This window comes from Nicotiana sylvestris, chromosome 10 (genome assembly GCF_000393655.2).
Source record: "Nicotiana sylvestris chromosome 10, ASM39365v2, whole genome shotgun sequence".
Taxonomy (NCBI): domain Eukaryota; kingdom Viridiplantae; phylum Streptophyta; class Magnoliopsida; order Solanales; family Solanaceae; genus Nicotiana; species Nicotiana sylvestris.
In genome coordinates this window covers 138,064,856-138,080,417 of record NC_091066.1, presented here as the reverse complement: position 1 = coordinate 138,080,417, position 15,562 = coordinate 138,064,856, and positions in this window count along the sequence as shown.

Genomic DNA, 15,562 nt, shown 5'->3' with positions numbered 1-15,562 from the left:
CCATGCATAATAAATTAATAAGAAAGTACAACATGAAGCATAAATACGTCTAATAATTTTAAAATAACACATATTGTTGAAATATCTTAAAGACGAATTTGCGGATAAATACCATCAACACAATACGTTATATGCCTCCTTAAAATGCCTGTGGTACACCCTGAACGAAAATTTAAGACTCTTCCACAGTTCTTGCATTTTAATATTTGGCCTTCTTCATTTTCTTCAAGCACTTCATAGTAGTGCGAAACAAATAAGCGCACTCTTTCCGAACGAGGCATGATGTAACTTGAAAATTAAGATTGAGACTTGAAAATTGGAGATTGAGAGAAATTTAGATTGAGAAATGAGTATTGAGTATTGAAATGAAGAAGAGGGAGGGGGTATTTATAGTGTTAGAGAAGGTTAGTTTGTAAATTGAAAAAAAAATGGCTATTTGTGCAATATGGCCGTTGGTGGTCATTGGGGGTGGGGCCCTCATTTTGAATTTTGAAAAATCTTGTTTTGTAGTATATATATATATAATAGTATAGTATATAATATATATAGATCCATTCCAAAAGCTTCATATCTATGTTGAATCTTTCATATCTATTACACATTTACCATATTACCTTATATATTTTCTTGTAGTATATATTGTATGTTATGTGTGTGTGTGTATATATATATATATATATTCTTGTAGTATATATAAAATAAGCAATTATAATAGATATATATATATATATATATATATATATATATATATATATATTCTTGTAGTATATATTGTATGTTATGTATATATATTATAGCTTATAAATAATTGCAAGTTAAAGACCAAAAAATATTACAAAAAGATATTCAAGGGCATGTCTTATAATTTTTATTACCAAAAATGGTATATCTTTCTTAGTCTTCCTCCCCCAATGGAATGAGCACAACAAGGTACTAATACCACCATTAAAAGGGAAAAAAACTAAAAGAAGATATGCCAAAAAGTACAAGGTACACCATAATCTACATTGTATCTCTAACAAATTTTATAAATCCTTCAAGGTTCGGAGGAGGTTGCGTTGGTGGTGGTGGAAAAGAAGCTTGTTCATCACCACTTCCGGGAGAAGCAGCATCCTCCGCAAGTTCTGCCATCATTTCTTCATAAGCTTCATCTACCGCCGGTTGTGATTCCGCAATTCCAAAGTTTCTTCTTTCCGAGCAGATCCAATCTCTGAACAGTACAGATTTTTCCAAGCTCTCCCTGATTGACGCTCTATGATCACCTATTTGAAGTCTTGCTTGACTGAAAGCGCTCTCTGATACAACAGTTGAAGCTTGAATAGATAAAATACCCCGATCCATCCTTGCAAGAACAGGAAAATGTTTTTCCCTTGCCTTCCACCATTCCAAAAGATCAAAAGTGCCGTCTGGATTCTCCTTTTCAAGTCCCTGCGACAAATAAACATGAAGCTCATTTAGATGTGAAGTTTCATCATAATTATCACCTTGAGAACCCCTGAACTCCGTCCAAGATTTAAGTGTTTTTAAGCCCGCAGCTCTTTTAGACGATTGTGAACTAGACGAAGTAGGGGTTGGAACATTTGGCCTAGCATGCTCTAAGGCAAGTTGATAATAATTATAAATTGTTTGAGCATTAATTTTAGTTGAGGCTTTTGCATCTGCAAGTATAGCAAATTCCTCATTTGAAAGATCTAAAGCCTTATAAATATTTGAGTACCAAAAATGAGGACCTCCTAATTTCATTGTAGGATTTAACATTGCAGCAACACCATAAATAGGAGGGATAGAGAGAAAATATTTTTTAAACTTTTCTTTCATTGCATTTCTAGCAAGTTGATAAATTTCTCCACCCTCCGAAAATTCAACAAACAAATCACATAGTGCTGCAATATAAACTAAACAGTTTAAAATAGTAGGATAATATTTCCCAGAAAATGCATTTGTAGCAATTTGAAAATGTTCTAAAAAATCTATAAGAATTTTAACATTCGTCCAATCTTGAGTAGTAAGCATTTTCTCATCATCCTCACCACCCACCCGAGCATTAAACGTTGCATTAATTGGGTTTCTATATTCATATGCAACTACTAAACTTTCGTACATATAATTTCATCTAGTCGGGCAAGCTTTAGGAACCTTTCTTTCTCTAAGGCCATATTCATCACATTTTTTAAAATATTCTCTTAGTCTACTTCTACGGTTTGAATAAAAAAGCCAATTAAGAGCCATTCTAACCTTTTCAATTTCTAAATTTAAAATTCGCATACCATCACCGACAATTAAATGATAAATATGACAAATACATCTAACATGGAATATATTCCTAAATGCGGGATTTAGTGTTGTTGTAAGTATGCCTATAGCACTAGTGTTACTAGAAGCATTATCCATAGAAATTGCCAATATTTTATCTCTAAAGTAAAAATATCTACAAATATCTGCAACAGTGTTAGCTATAAACTTACCTGTGTGACATGAATTAATTATTCTATACGCAATAATGCGTTTTTGCATTGTCCACTCCTCATCTATCCAATGACTTGTAACAGTTAGATAATCACAATCATTACCACTTCTACCAATATCAGTAGTAATAGAAATCCGATTACTTATATGAGTAAATAAATACCGCAAATATTGTTCATATTCATGTTTATATTTATAAATATCGCTCTTAACTGTTGCGCGAGGCCAACCTTTATAAGTAGGATTAAAAACTCTTCTAATATAATGCACCCAATTAGGATTAGAGGGAAAAGAATAGGGTAAGCACATAACGGTAACCATCTTTGCTAATTCTTCACGATCTCTATTTGGATCGTAATATAAAATACCTCCGGTCACAGTGTTAATTCCTGGTTGAACTAGATTTGAACCTGTACTAGGGTTAACATCAGAATCTACATGTGTTCCCTCTAGCTGCGCTTTCATTTGTAAATATCTAGCTTTATCTCTAGGGTGTGTTTTTATGTGCCTAGTCAAACTACCCGTGCCGCTACGGTCTCCAGTATATTTATGCGCCAGTAATTTCCCACATGTTTTACACTTAGCCTTATTTTGTTCTCTTACTTGAGTAAAACAATTCCAAACTAATGATGTTTCTAGGCGTTTAGGAGGTTGTCTATTAAAACTAGGGGTTTCTACAGGTGGGTCGGGCGGTACATCGATTGGGTTATTAAAAGGACTAGTAGGTGTATCATCTAAATCCGGTTGGGTTTCATCTTCATCCTCATTTTCAAAGATAGTTTCATTAGGATAAAGAGCATTCATAGTTTCATCGTCTAAATTTTCACCTGGTGCAACATTATGGCAAAATTGACTATCGGAAAATTGAAAACAGGGGTTATCACTATCAAGAATAATAGGAGCAGCAGGACGTCTACCAGGTCTGGGTCGGGGAGCCGGGGGAAGGGTAGTAGGTTGGCCACTACTTTCACCAATTTTAGCTTTACCCTTACCACCAAAAATATTTTTCAAAGAAAATGCCATATTAATTATAATTATACTAAATAAAACTAACAAAACTATAATATTAAAACTTAAGAGTTGGAACGCGTTTACCGAATTGCCGAACAACTTCTTGAAAATTGAAAATCGTTGAAGACTTGAATACTTCAATTCACCAACTTCACAATTTTTCACGAAATTTCAACAATAAAATAAGCAATTATAGTAGAGAGATTGAGAGAGATTGATGAATTGGTGAGCAAAAATGAAAGAATGAGGGGGTATTTATAGTTGAGAATTGGGAAAAAGTGTAATTATATAAAGTTTGGGGTTAAAATAAAGTTTGGGGGCCAAATGGCTATTTTTTAAACTTCCAAACGGTCAAAATTGCAGGCCAACGGCTATAATTTTAATTTTTGACCGTTGCTATTTTTTTAAAAAAAAAATTTAAAAGTAGTCGTTAGGCCCGTTAGGCCCAGTAAGACCGACCCAGGCCCGCCAGCCGGTCTCGGGCTCGTGGGCTTTTTTACCATACCCGGCCCGCCACGGGCTTTTTGCACCATTAGGGATCGGCCCACCAGGACCGGTCCGCCAGGCCCGTTTAGCCCATTAGGACCGCGGGCCCGGTCTGGTCCCGGTCCCAGCCCGGCCCACCATACAGCATTACACGAAGGTTTGGGATAAGAAGCCCTTCTCATGGTATTCCCTAATGGATGCACATAATCCTAAAAGAGAGGGTCACCCAACTATCACCATTGGCTAGTTTGATAAGCCATCGGTGGTACCGGCAGAGGCAGCTGATATGCCATCCACTTCAGCAGAGCCTTCAGCCAGTGCAGCTACCATGCCCCCACCTTCAGTTTTAATGCCTTCCACCTCAGCTCCGAAGCTGGTGCCTATGCCTACTTCTCCACTTTTTGTTGTGAGTCTCCCAAACACTGGCGAGCCTCAACAATGGGATGCATACAGCTACTGCAAAGCTATCTGACATATCTAGTGTTGTTGCAGCACATTCATCCATTCTGGCACCCCAGATTCCTTCAATAGTGGAGGAGACTTTGAAGAAGCTCCTAGAGAACCAGACCACCATAATGGACACTCTGGTATAGCATGGAGCGCTGATTGATGAGCTGGGAAAGGAAGTCAAGAAAATGAGGAAGTCCCACTCTTTTATGAAATAAGTTGACAAGCTTCGGCGAGAGATGACCAAGATCGCAACAGCTAGAGATCTTCCATTTGACATGCTGATAGATTTAGCACTTACAGCACCAGCAGCACCATCAACCCCAGTGGCACCAGCTGGCCAGTCTGAGAAGCCAGATCTGGCTGCTGACACTACTGAGGCCGAGCACTATATATTCACCAATCCATCCACTCCCAGAGCCGAGGATGATGAGATCCGGTTAGAGGAGACTGAGGGCGGTGATGTTGCCGTGGACACAGAGATGTCCAAGGCTACATAGGGAGTCTTCTTCACTCTTACCCTTCCTTACTCATAATTTTTAAGCATTGAGGACGATGCTTATATTTATTCGGGGGGAGGGGGGTAGAGTTTATTTGACCTATTTGATGATTCTAGACAATTTGGTTTGTAATAACTGACAGTATTTTCTTCTTCCTCCTTATTCTGTATATATTCTTTCTTCTCTCTTATATGTATATATTCTCTCTTTCCCTCTCTCATTTGTATATTCGTTACCCTTTCAGTAGTTTTCTTTTTAGCTTCTCTATTTTGTTTTCTTATTAATTAATATTTAATTTAGTAGCTTCTTTTTAATTTAATGGCTTCTTTTTTATTTAGTAGCTTCTTTTTATGTTTTAGTGGACAATAAGATTTTGGTTTTTTTAATGCCACAATTCTTTCCATAGGTAGCTTTTGTGTGAACCGGGTGACTCTTCCCAACGATAAATGGCGTGACAACCTTCTTAAGGGATTGAGTCTGCCTTTGGTGTCTAGTTAGTAATAGTAGTAATAATGAATAAAAAGAACTAATTAAGTCAAACATGCTTCATTTGGCACCAACGCATTTAACTACGTGCTTATGGTTAGAGACAAGGATTTTTAAAAGGAAATAGCTCTAGCTAGTGACCTTGTAACTCTTGTGTTGACTTTGATACCATCGAGTGGTCTAATTGGACCATAGTGATCTTCAATCTTGAATGTGGTTGTTGTTGGCCCTCGACTCTATCCTCTTTAAAAATCTAGTTGTGTGAGGGATGAGATCCTTTGTTTCTTGTTCGGATACGTGTGCGGAAGGTCTAGAACTTGCCCCGAATGTGTTTTAAGGTGAAATCATATGTTTTGCTTGGCTAGAGAAGTGATTGTAGGCTTTAATTGGCCCGTTTGAGTTTTTTATTCTCTACCAATGATGTCATCCCTAGAAAACCCCTTCGAGCCTTTAGCCTTTCTCATTTGAAAACCATGTTACAAGCCTTTACCCGTTCTATAATGATCCTCTCTTGGCACCCAAGCTTTCCTAAACACTCATGTGAAACAATTGGCTAAAAATGTAAGTTTGGGGGAGAGACGAGGAAATCGAATAAAGGTACTGGCACAAAAAGAGAAAAAAAAATGACGAGAAGGAAAGGAAAAGAAAAGAAAATAACAAAAAGAAGAATGCAAAAAGTGAATAAATGAAAGAGTTGAAGGGATTCAAAGAAAGGTAATGATCCCAAACATGGAGAAATATGAATGAAACAATCAATAAAGAGTGATGTTAAGTCTCTCTAGTACCCCAAGAAAAAGAAAGTGCCTCAAGGAATCGGTCTAGTGTGAGACGAGAATTAAAAGATGGAGTGCTTAAGGAAGGTATAACCACTTATCCATATTATATCAATCCCGAATCCAAAAGCCTTCATTATATCCCGAAAGAAGTCCTACTTGATTTTGAGCCGAGTGAGATACATTAGTGGTGATTTACATAAGGGGCAAGTTTACGGTACCAGAAGCCATACTTGTGACATTATCTTGAGAGAGATAAGTGAACCTTTTGTAAATTTGAATTGAGTGCTAAATTCTTAAGTGATCTTGGAAAATGGAGAGCGGAGGAGGAGGAGTTTGGGATCCACCATGACCTATAAGATAGAGCGGAAGTCCTTGATGAGCTAAGTTAACCCTTGATGGTTGAATGTCACATTAGAACTATATGTGCATAAATGTTTAGCTATTGCCTTGTCATTAATGCATGAGTGTGTGTGTAATTGTTGGTCCCAACTTAGGTGTGAATGATTCACCCATGGCTGGCTATAATGTCCTTTAACTTTTGGAGGTGGAAACTATTTTATTTACTTGAGGACAAGGAAAGACTTATGTTTGGGGGAGATGATAAGTGGGGATTTTGACTACTTATTAGCGCCTTTTAGTTTTTGTTTTAGTCTAAAAGCGTTCAATTGTGTTCCCGAAAACAGATAAAATGTGTTTAATTGTAGGAATATTGGAAGATGAACTCCCAAGATGAATTTCAACTCAAATAGGAGTAATCTAAACTCAACGACACAAAAGGCACAGAAGATCAGAAGTGCAGACCGCAGAATATCATCTGCGGCCGCAGAGTATGAAGCAAAGATCAGCAAAGAAAAGTGCAAAGCGCAATGCGCACATGAATTGTGTGGCTGCAAAAGCTGGACCAGGAGTAAAGTTTAGAGAGTATGCATTCCAAGTTCATCAAAAGTGCGGACCGCACAAGGATTGTGCGGACCGCACAAGGATTGTGCGGCCGTAGAAGAAGAGCTCTACGGCCGCAGATGTAATTGTACAAACCGCAACAGAGCAAGATACGGTCTCAGTTACAATTATGCGGACCGTAGAAAGAGTGCAGTGCGGTCGCAGATCAGAATTGTGCGACCACAGACTTCCAATCCTAACAAGTTGAAGAATTGTATAGACTGCACATGGAATTGTGCGGCCGCAAAACTCCCGAAGGGCATTTTTGTCCGAAATTTTCAGTCCTATATAAATAGACGAGTTTCACCTTTTTAGGTCAACTTTTTGACATCAACAGCTACATTAGCCATTACTCTTTACTTCTTTTAGTAGTTTTTCATATTTTGGGATATTTTATCATAGATTTTAGCTTTTTAATTTTGTATATGAGTTTAATTAGCCATTATTCTTCTATTTCTTCAATTTCAAGCATGAGTAGCTAGATTTTTACTAGAGTTGTGACTCAACCCTAGTGTGTAAACCTTATGGGTATTTGATTTAGTACTTATTTATGGTTGGGTATTTATTATTTAGCCGTGTTCATGCTTTAATTTATCGAATTAATGGTTGTAAATATTAGTTCATGCCTATTTGACTTAGTCTCTACTTAAGAGAGATAGACTTAATCTAAGAAAACTTGGCTAAGAAGAAATTGGGTCAATCAAGAGATTGATAATCCCAATTAAAGGGTTCAATCTAGAGATAGTAATAATCCTGCTTGAGCTTTTATCAACGGTTTTCTGCAACACCCATGATGACTTGAGAAAGCCAAATTGGGCAAAGTCACTCTCTGACTGAGAGGTATTGAGTGGGTAATTGAGTGTTGATAGCTATAATACACCATGACCAACAAAACATGCATTAAGATTTATATCCCATTAGGTAAACATCTAATTAATGGTCATAGCCCTAGGCTTTTTATAAAACTTGAAAAACAACAAAAATAATTTCCTAGTTTCATTTCTTTACTTTGCAATCGTAGTTTAAAATTTACATAGAACCAACACCAATTTGTGGAAGTGTAATTTGAGATAGTTCATACCCATACACTACAATATATATTCCTAACTCCCACATAGAGCTCCCAGTGGAATTCGAACCCGAATCTTTGTTGGTATTACTATTGCAATCGACAATTTCATAACCTTGATTTGAGGTGTGAATCTGGACGAGATCAATATCTCCCACATTGTGTATATTTGTCCGAAAGTTTTTTGAATTTTATAAAATACATATATTCGTGAATTGGGTCAGTGACCCGTCAAAGTCTCACTATTCGTATGGGATCGGGCTGAACGCCTCAGTAGTACTATTATGGATCGTACCGTACAACCTCAACAATATTATGAGATGCATCTACGGATCGTGCCGTAAGACGCCGATAGTGTGTGAGCACGTGATTTTTGTTTACACGACAATTACTCCAAAAGAAATCGAAAAATAAAAGAAATTGTCTTGTTGTACAATTTTTAGAATTTGCGTTTTGGTAGTTATTTGTTAGTTTTTGTCTGTGATTGTTTATTTTTTATTAATTAAAAAATACAAAAAAAATATATGTTGCGTGTAAATTTAGGATCTTATTCTACTATTAGGAATTAATTAAATCGTATTTGGTTTTTTTTTTAAATGAATGAAAATCACAAAAAATATCATTTTTGATAATTTTGTCATTTATATCGGTTAATGGTGTGATTTTATTCTTGTATGAGTCAATTAATGTCTTTTTAATATAATTGTAATTTTGCAACTTATTTTAGGATTTTTGGTAGATTTAGTATTTAGAAAGGGAATTAAAAGAAGAAAAAATAAATGAGTTAAAATTGGAATAAATCCGAATTGGGCCATTCAAATTGGACCCAAACCAAGCCCAAATCTCACCCCCACCCGGTCCAGTCTAGCCGGCCTCGAAGAGATGCGAAACGACGTAGTGTAATATTGAAACTGCGTCGTTTCGCCATCAAAGATCATAGCCACTCGATCTGGATCAATCTAACGGCTCTCGTCTCACAATCCTAACCCACCTCAGCAAACCCGACCCATCACCATCCTCGACCCAGTCCCCACTGAGACCAAAACGACCCCGTTTTATATAAGTGAAGTGATCCAAACTGTTGATCTCATTAGATCTAACGGCTTGGATTCATTCACCCATCACATATATATACCCTCCAATGCACCCCACGCCCCCTAAGCTACCCCCCCTCTCTTCGTCTCTCTCAACAGACCAGACGACCCCCAAGAACCCTAGCGTCGCCACCTTACCCCATCGCTTGAAACCCGGCGGCATCGACACCGCCGGTCACCAGATTAACACCCCTGAACCATCTGACCACCCCCGTTCTAGATATGTTACTCCCTTGTCTCAAATCTTCCCCCATCGTCTCGAATCTTCATTTGAAGATTCGAGCCAAACCTCAACCTATGCCAAACCACCCCAACTGCACACCAGTTACTCCCCTAACCTCCCTCGTGACCAAACCAGAAAAGCTCGGACCCCTAATCTGAGCCCCGAGAACCCTAGAAATCCAAAACCTGGGGTTTTGTCCAATTAAATGAAGGGTTGGGGTCTAATAGACCTTAATCGAGGTGTTCTCAGTTGAGAACACTTCGATTAAAGTTCGTTCAACCCCAAAAGAAGTCCTAGTCAGAATCCAAGACGGGTTCGTCTAATCTTCAATTTCTTAAGGTATTTTATTTTCCTTGTCAGTTCCATGTCTTGTCTATGTCTGTTTATGTGTTCAAATGTCAGCTTGAGTTTGTTTTCATTTTGTGTAGCCTATTCTGTCCACCTCGCCCGGACTTTTTATTTGGTCGAAATTTTTGTCTGTTCATTGATGAGTGTATGTGTTCAAACTATATAATCGATTGGAATGAGTTTGATCGATTAATTAGTTTCCAGGGTAATTCTTTGTTTTTGATAGTACAATTTGAATCACCTGTTAATACTATTTGATTCTGATCATTTGCTATTGATTGTATGTGTTGTAATTCGCATAGTCGATTCGATATATGTCGTCGATTAGTTTTAGTTTTGAATGGTAGTAATCTGACTCATGCTGTTGATTTTTTACTGAGGCATTGTTGAATCAGCTGAGAATTGATTATAACTGTTTGTAGTTTGTTAGTTGAATTAAAAATCATCTAAGGATTGGTTATAGCTGCAATTCTTAATGAAGATTTCAGAGTTAAGAAAGTGGACTGCCAGTTGAGTATGGGTTGAACCATTAGAGTAATCTATAGTGCAAATACACCCTGGCTGACATCTTTACAGATGAGAAGTCAGATGTAGGATGAGTTTAATAATAAAAAGCTGAAAATACACATGAGAATAGTAGTGGAACCAGCTGTACAGTAGGATATCCACTGCATTTTGAATTTCAGAAGATTAAAATAGAGGAGAAACTCCATGCCTAGACAATCCTAAGTGGAAATGACAGTCTTTAGGATTTATTTCACGCCATGGGCAGCCTACCTATAAAAGGGAGTTTTTCTCTTCTTTCAGAGGGGGGGGGGGGGCAGAACCCAATAAAGGGGGAAAAGAAACCAGGATAGAAGAAAGAAAGAGCATAGTTAGAACCAAAAAGGATTGGAGAACAAAAAGAGTCTAGAATTTGAAAAAGGTTCCAAGAGCCTTAAAAGCAAAACATAGGCTAGTAGTTGAGAGAATTTTTCCAGAATATTAGTATTCTAAGGCTAGGTTTCACAACAAAAGAGTTTCAGTTTGTTTTCTGCTCAAATGTTCAAAAATCAGAAACTACTATTTTATTGCCTCTGCCTGTGATCTTTTGTACTGCTGGGATTCACTTAGCAGCCTGGGTTGTCTGTTGATTTTCAAGTACTGTTCTATTAAGCTACTGGCTTCTCCTATTGGTTTTAATCTGCTCCTGAAATTCCTGCTGCTGTCATTACTGGTTGTGCTAGTTTTGCTGTGTTGCCGAACCTATTGTTGTTGTGTGTATGCTACTACTGTTCCTGCTGACCCCTTCTCTCTTCTTGTGTCCAATATCCAGGTACGCACTTAAATTTCACACTGATGTAACAGTAACAATGAGTATGAAATGAAAGATGCGAAGAATTTCAATCATTTGGTGATGTACCTATAGTCTTATAAAGTGTTTAGTAGATTGTGTAATTCTTTAGGTTATAACTCAATAGAAAAATACATCAGGTAGATTGTGCTTAACTAAAACTTAGTTTGTTCAATACTGTGATCTATAGTTGTTTAGTTGTATATATGATATGGTTATGTAACCTGTGGAATGCATAAGTAGTTAGTATATCGATAACTAGGCTTCACCTCTAGTCGTATTTTGCGCATATAAGGCAGATTGTTTCCAGCCTTGCCAAATGCAATATAGCTTTTAATCATTTGGGTTAACTCTATCAAAAAATAGGATTCCATTAGGCAGTTTATAGAACAATGTTTGAATCCCATTAATAACATCCTCTAGTAGTTAATTCCATTAATCTCATTAAAATGAGTTAGTTTAAATTCAACTTGGAGAACGTTCAGCGTGAGTTTAGCATTTTATCAATATTGTATGCAATGTTTTTTAAAAAAGCATGTTCGCTCATGGAATAAGGCATGAAATAATTCCCCGCCTCACAAATTCGAGTGCGATTTTCCATTAACATCTTTTGTAATCTAATAATTAATAAGAGGGTTAATTAGCGTATATTTTCTTCTTTCATTTTTAGAGACAAACATAATAGAAAAATGTAGTCACTGTAGGTTTATCTTTTCAAAAAAAAAAAATTGAGACGAGCCTCGCCGAATACAAATGCAAATTGCGGGGCCCTCAATAATTGGTCGTAATAAATATTTAGATTTCTTGGGATGGACTGTTTAGTGCACTTCACTGCCTTCCCCAAAAATAATAATGCGTTTGACTCTTTAGGCGCGATTTAATTAAATTACCTTCTTAAATTCGGGTGCGCATTTATGTGACCCAAATCCAAATCTCAACGGAGTTGGAATGTATTAACAACCACGGGAGCATTGATTGTAACGTGGTTCGAAATGCATTTTCACGACGTTGAAATTCCATAAAAAATAAATAATAATAATAATAATAATAAAGCGGTTTGAACCTAATAAAAGCACACAATCTATAACATGTATTAAAATCAGATATTTAGCCATTATAACAATTTAAGCGACCGTGCTAGAACCACGGGATTCGGGGGTGCCTAACACCTTCCCTCGGGTCAACAGAATTCCTTACTTAGAATTTCTGGTTCGCAGACTTCATTTGGAAAGTCGAATATTTTCCTCGATTTGGGATTCAAGATAAACCGGTGACTTGGGACACCAAAAGCCAAACATTTCCCAAGTGGCGACTCTGAATTAAATAAATAATCTCATTTTGAATATTGTCACTTAAATTGGAAAAACTTCCTCGCGCATTTACCCTTCGGGGCGGGCGCGCAAAAAGGAGGTGTGACATAGTGTACACTATTTTATGGATTGGGGCGAACGAACGTATGCTTTTGAAGAAGCTTGTATAGTTTGGGAATGGATTTTGATTGATCAAAAGAAGAATCTACTTTAATCGATATGCTCTTAGGCATGCCCATACATAACATAGAAATCACATTTGAAAATGGCGGACAACTAGCTAGAGCAGCAGATGAGATAGGAGCAGAGTCGTGAAAAGAGCTAAAATAATTATTTCTTTATTTTATCCATTTATTCATTCAAATCACATTCACAAGGGACTGGAAGGACTTCTAGTCTATTAAAATTCCCTAGAGTAGTAAAATATATATTTAGTTCATTTCATGTATAACTAGTACTAGTCAATATCCAATTGGCAGAACCGTGCGTTATATTCGATCGAGAGTTAGCGTACCTATGAGTCTTCGTGACATAAGGTTTGGAATTTTATTTTTTAATGATCATATACATGCGCTATTCGACGTAGTATTCGTATTTGAGGATTTCGTATCTACGATTTTGTTGAGGTTCGTGTTATGCACATATATCTATTTTTGTTGCTTTTACTAGCTATGCTTCATATCTACCTACCTTTATTTTACTTTATTATTGGACCACTAGTAAGTAGGACTGGGCTTAATTTGGTAAATACCGAATTACCGTACCGAAATCGAAAATTTTGGTATTTGGTATACGGTATTTTAGTAGTTGGTATAAGTTTTAAAAAAATGGTATTAGGTATGGTATTTGGTATTTTAAGATAAAAATACCGAAATACTGATGTCGTACCGAAATATATATTATATTACACAAAACATATATTATCAATTATAATATAAATATAAAAAATCTAAAATTTTACTTTCCTTTATTCTCAAAGTTCATCAATTAACTCTAAATAAGTAACAAGACACTTCTAATGATCAAATATTCTTTTATGTACAATTTTCTCTATTCTGGTCGATATTTGCTAGTTTTGGACAAAATTTTTGTCAACAAACATTTTCAGTTTTGTATTTTAGAGTACTTTAATTAAGAATATTAGAGTGTATTGCTTTATGCACTAATTAGTAAACCGAACCGAATAAACCGAAATCGAAAGGAGAAAAACTGAACCATACCGAATTTAATTAGGTACGGTATTGGTATAGAATTTTAAGAAACCGAATATCGAAAATATTGAATCGAAATGTCTAAATACTGTACTGTACCGACCGACGAACACCCCTACTAGTAAGTGTTGATGTCGACCCCCCATCGCTACTGCTTAGGGTTTAGGCTAGATACTTATTGACTAACCGTTGATTTACCTACTCATACTATACTTTTGTACTAATTATGAAGGTGCTGAGACAGGTATTTGATGGTCATACCGGCCATAGGCGCAGTTGCTGAGGAGACTTTATGATGAGTTGTTCTCTGTGCTACGATTTGCATCACACAGAGTCGCATCCCTATCCATTTACTGTACTCTGCCTATTTTCTATTCCAAACAATTGTTGTAGTAGTATTGTACATTCTAGTAGATGCTCATGCACTTGTGACACCGGGTTTTGAGAATTTAGTCTATTAATCTTTGATAGATTTCTTTTACGGCATTCGTTATGGCATTTTGATCCTATCTAATTTTGAAGATAATGTTAGTATTTTCTATAAAAACAGAGCAAACATCGTTTAATTATTTTACCATAATTTTAAAATGTGTTATGAACGGCCGATTATCATGTTGATTAAATTATTGGCTTGTCTAGCAACAACATTGGGCGCCATTATGGCTTATGGTGGGAATTGGATCGTGACAATTCCAGTTGAGAAAAACTCTAGAATAGCTTTCACCACTTCTTCTCTAATGATTTCCAAATTTTTTTAAACAACTTAGACGGATATCCATCGATGTCAGGTGCTTTTTCATTTGGCAACTCATTAAGAGCTTGGCCTGTTAACTCTCTTGATATTAGTCCTATAAGTCTTTGTTGATTATCCCTACATGATCCAATTTTAGTTATAGCTACATCAATGCAGGGTGATTGAGTAGCACAAGTCCCTAGCAGAGATTGAAAAACTTTTTTGAATTCATGTTCAATAAGGGAAGCGGCAGTGAGTCTCACTTGTTCTTTTCATATAGAAGAAATCCTATTTTTAGCTTGTCAAGCCTTCAAATAAGCATGGAAAAACTCCGTATCTATCCACATGGCTCAGGATTTCTGTCTTGCTACTTGTTCATGCACTCCTTGCCATTTTTCAAACAGCGATATCAGTTCTCTTTCTTCTAGGATCAATTGATTGTTGAATGGAGCACCATCTCTTGTCTCCTGTAAGACCCTTAGTCTTTCCTTTAGTGTGCTGATCTTTTTCTCCAATGCAAATAATTTTTCACTTAAGTGTATTATCTTGTCCTCTAATATTTGCAACTTTTTCCATACTGATAACATAGCATACTCCGAAACATGTTGCCTCTATACCGTTTGAACTACCTCCTTAAAGGACTCTTGCTGTAATAGGGTAGTATACAATCTGTAAGGTCTTGGCATATGATTTCTGACAAATCACGTTCTAACAATGATAGGGAATAGACTGATACTCCGGGTTTATCAAGGAAAGCTTCTATATTATTATATTGCATAAACCTTGAAGCATCGCCAAATGCCCAATCAATTACTATGGATTATGTCGACCGACTTTTATTGCACCATGATTATTGACACCTTTTCTTCTTCAACAGCCCCAATCGTGTATCAGGACTACAACTTTAGAAGTCTATCATTTTTGATTGATGCGTAGGTTGCCCATTGATCCTCTCATCCACACAGAGTACATTGTTGAGATCTCCCAATACCAGCCAAGGTTCAGTCATTGTACTATTGATTTGCCTTAAAACCTCCCATAGATCCCTTCTGCCAGCTAAACTATTAAGCCCTTACAAAAGTCAAAGATCATCTAAAATTTGATCCATTTTCCTTTATAGAACAATGAAC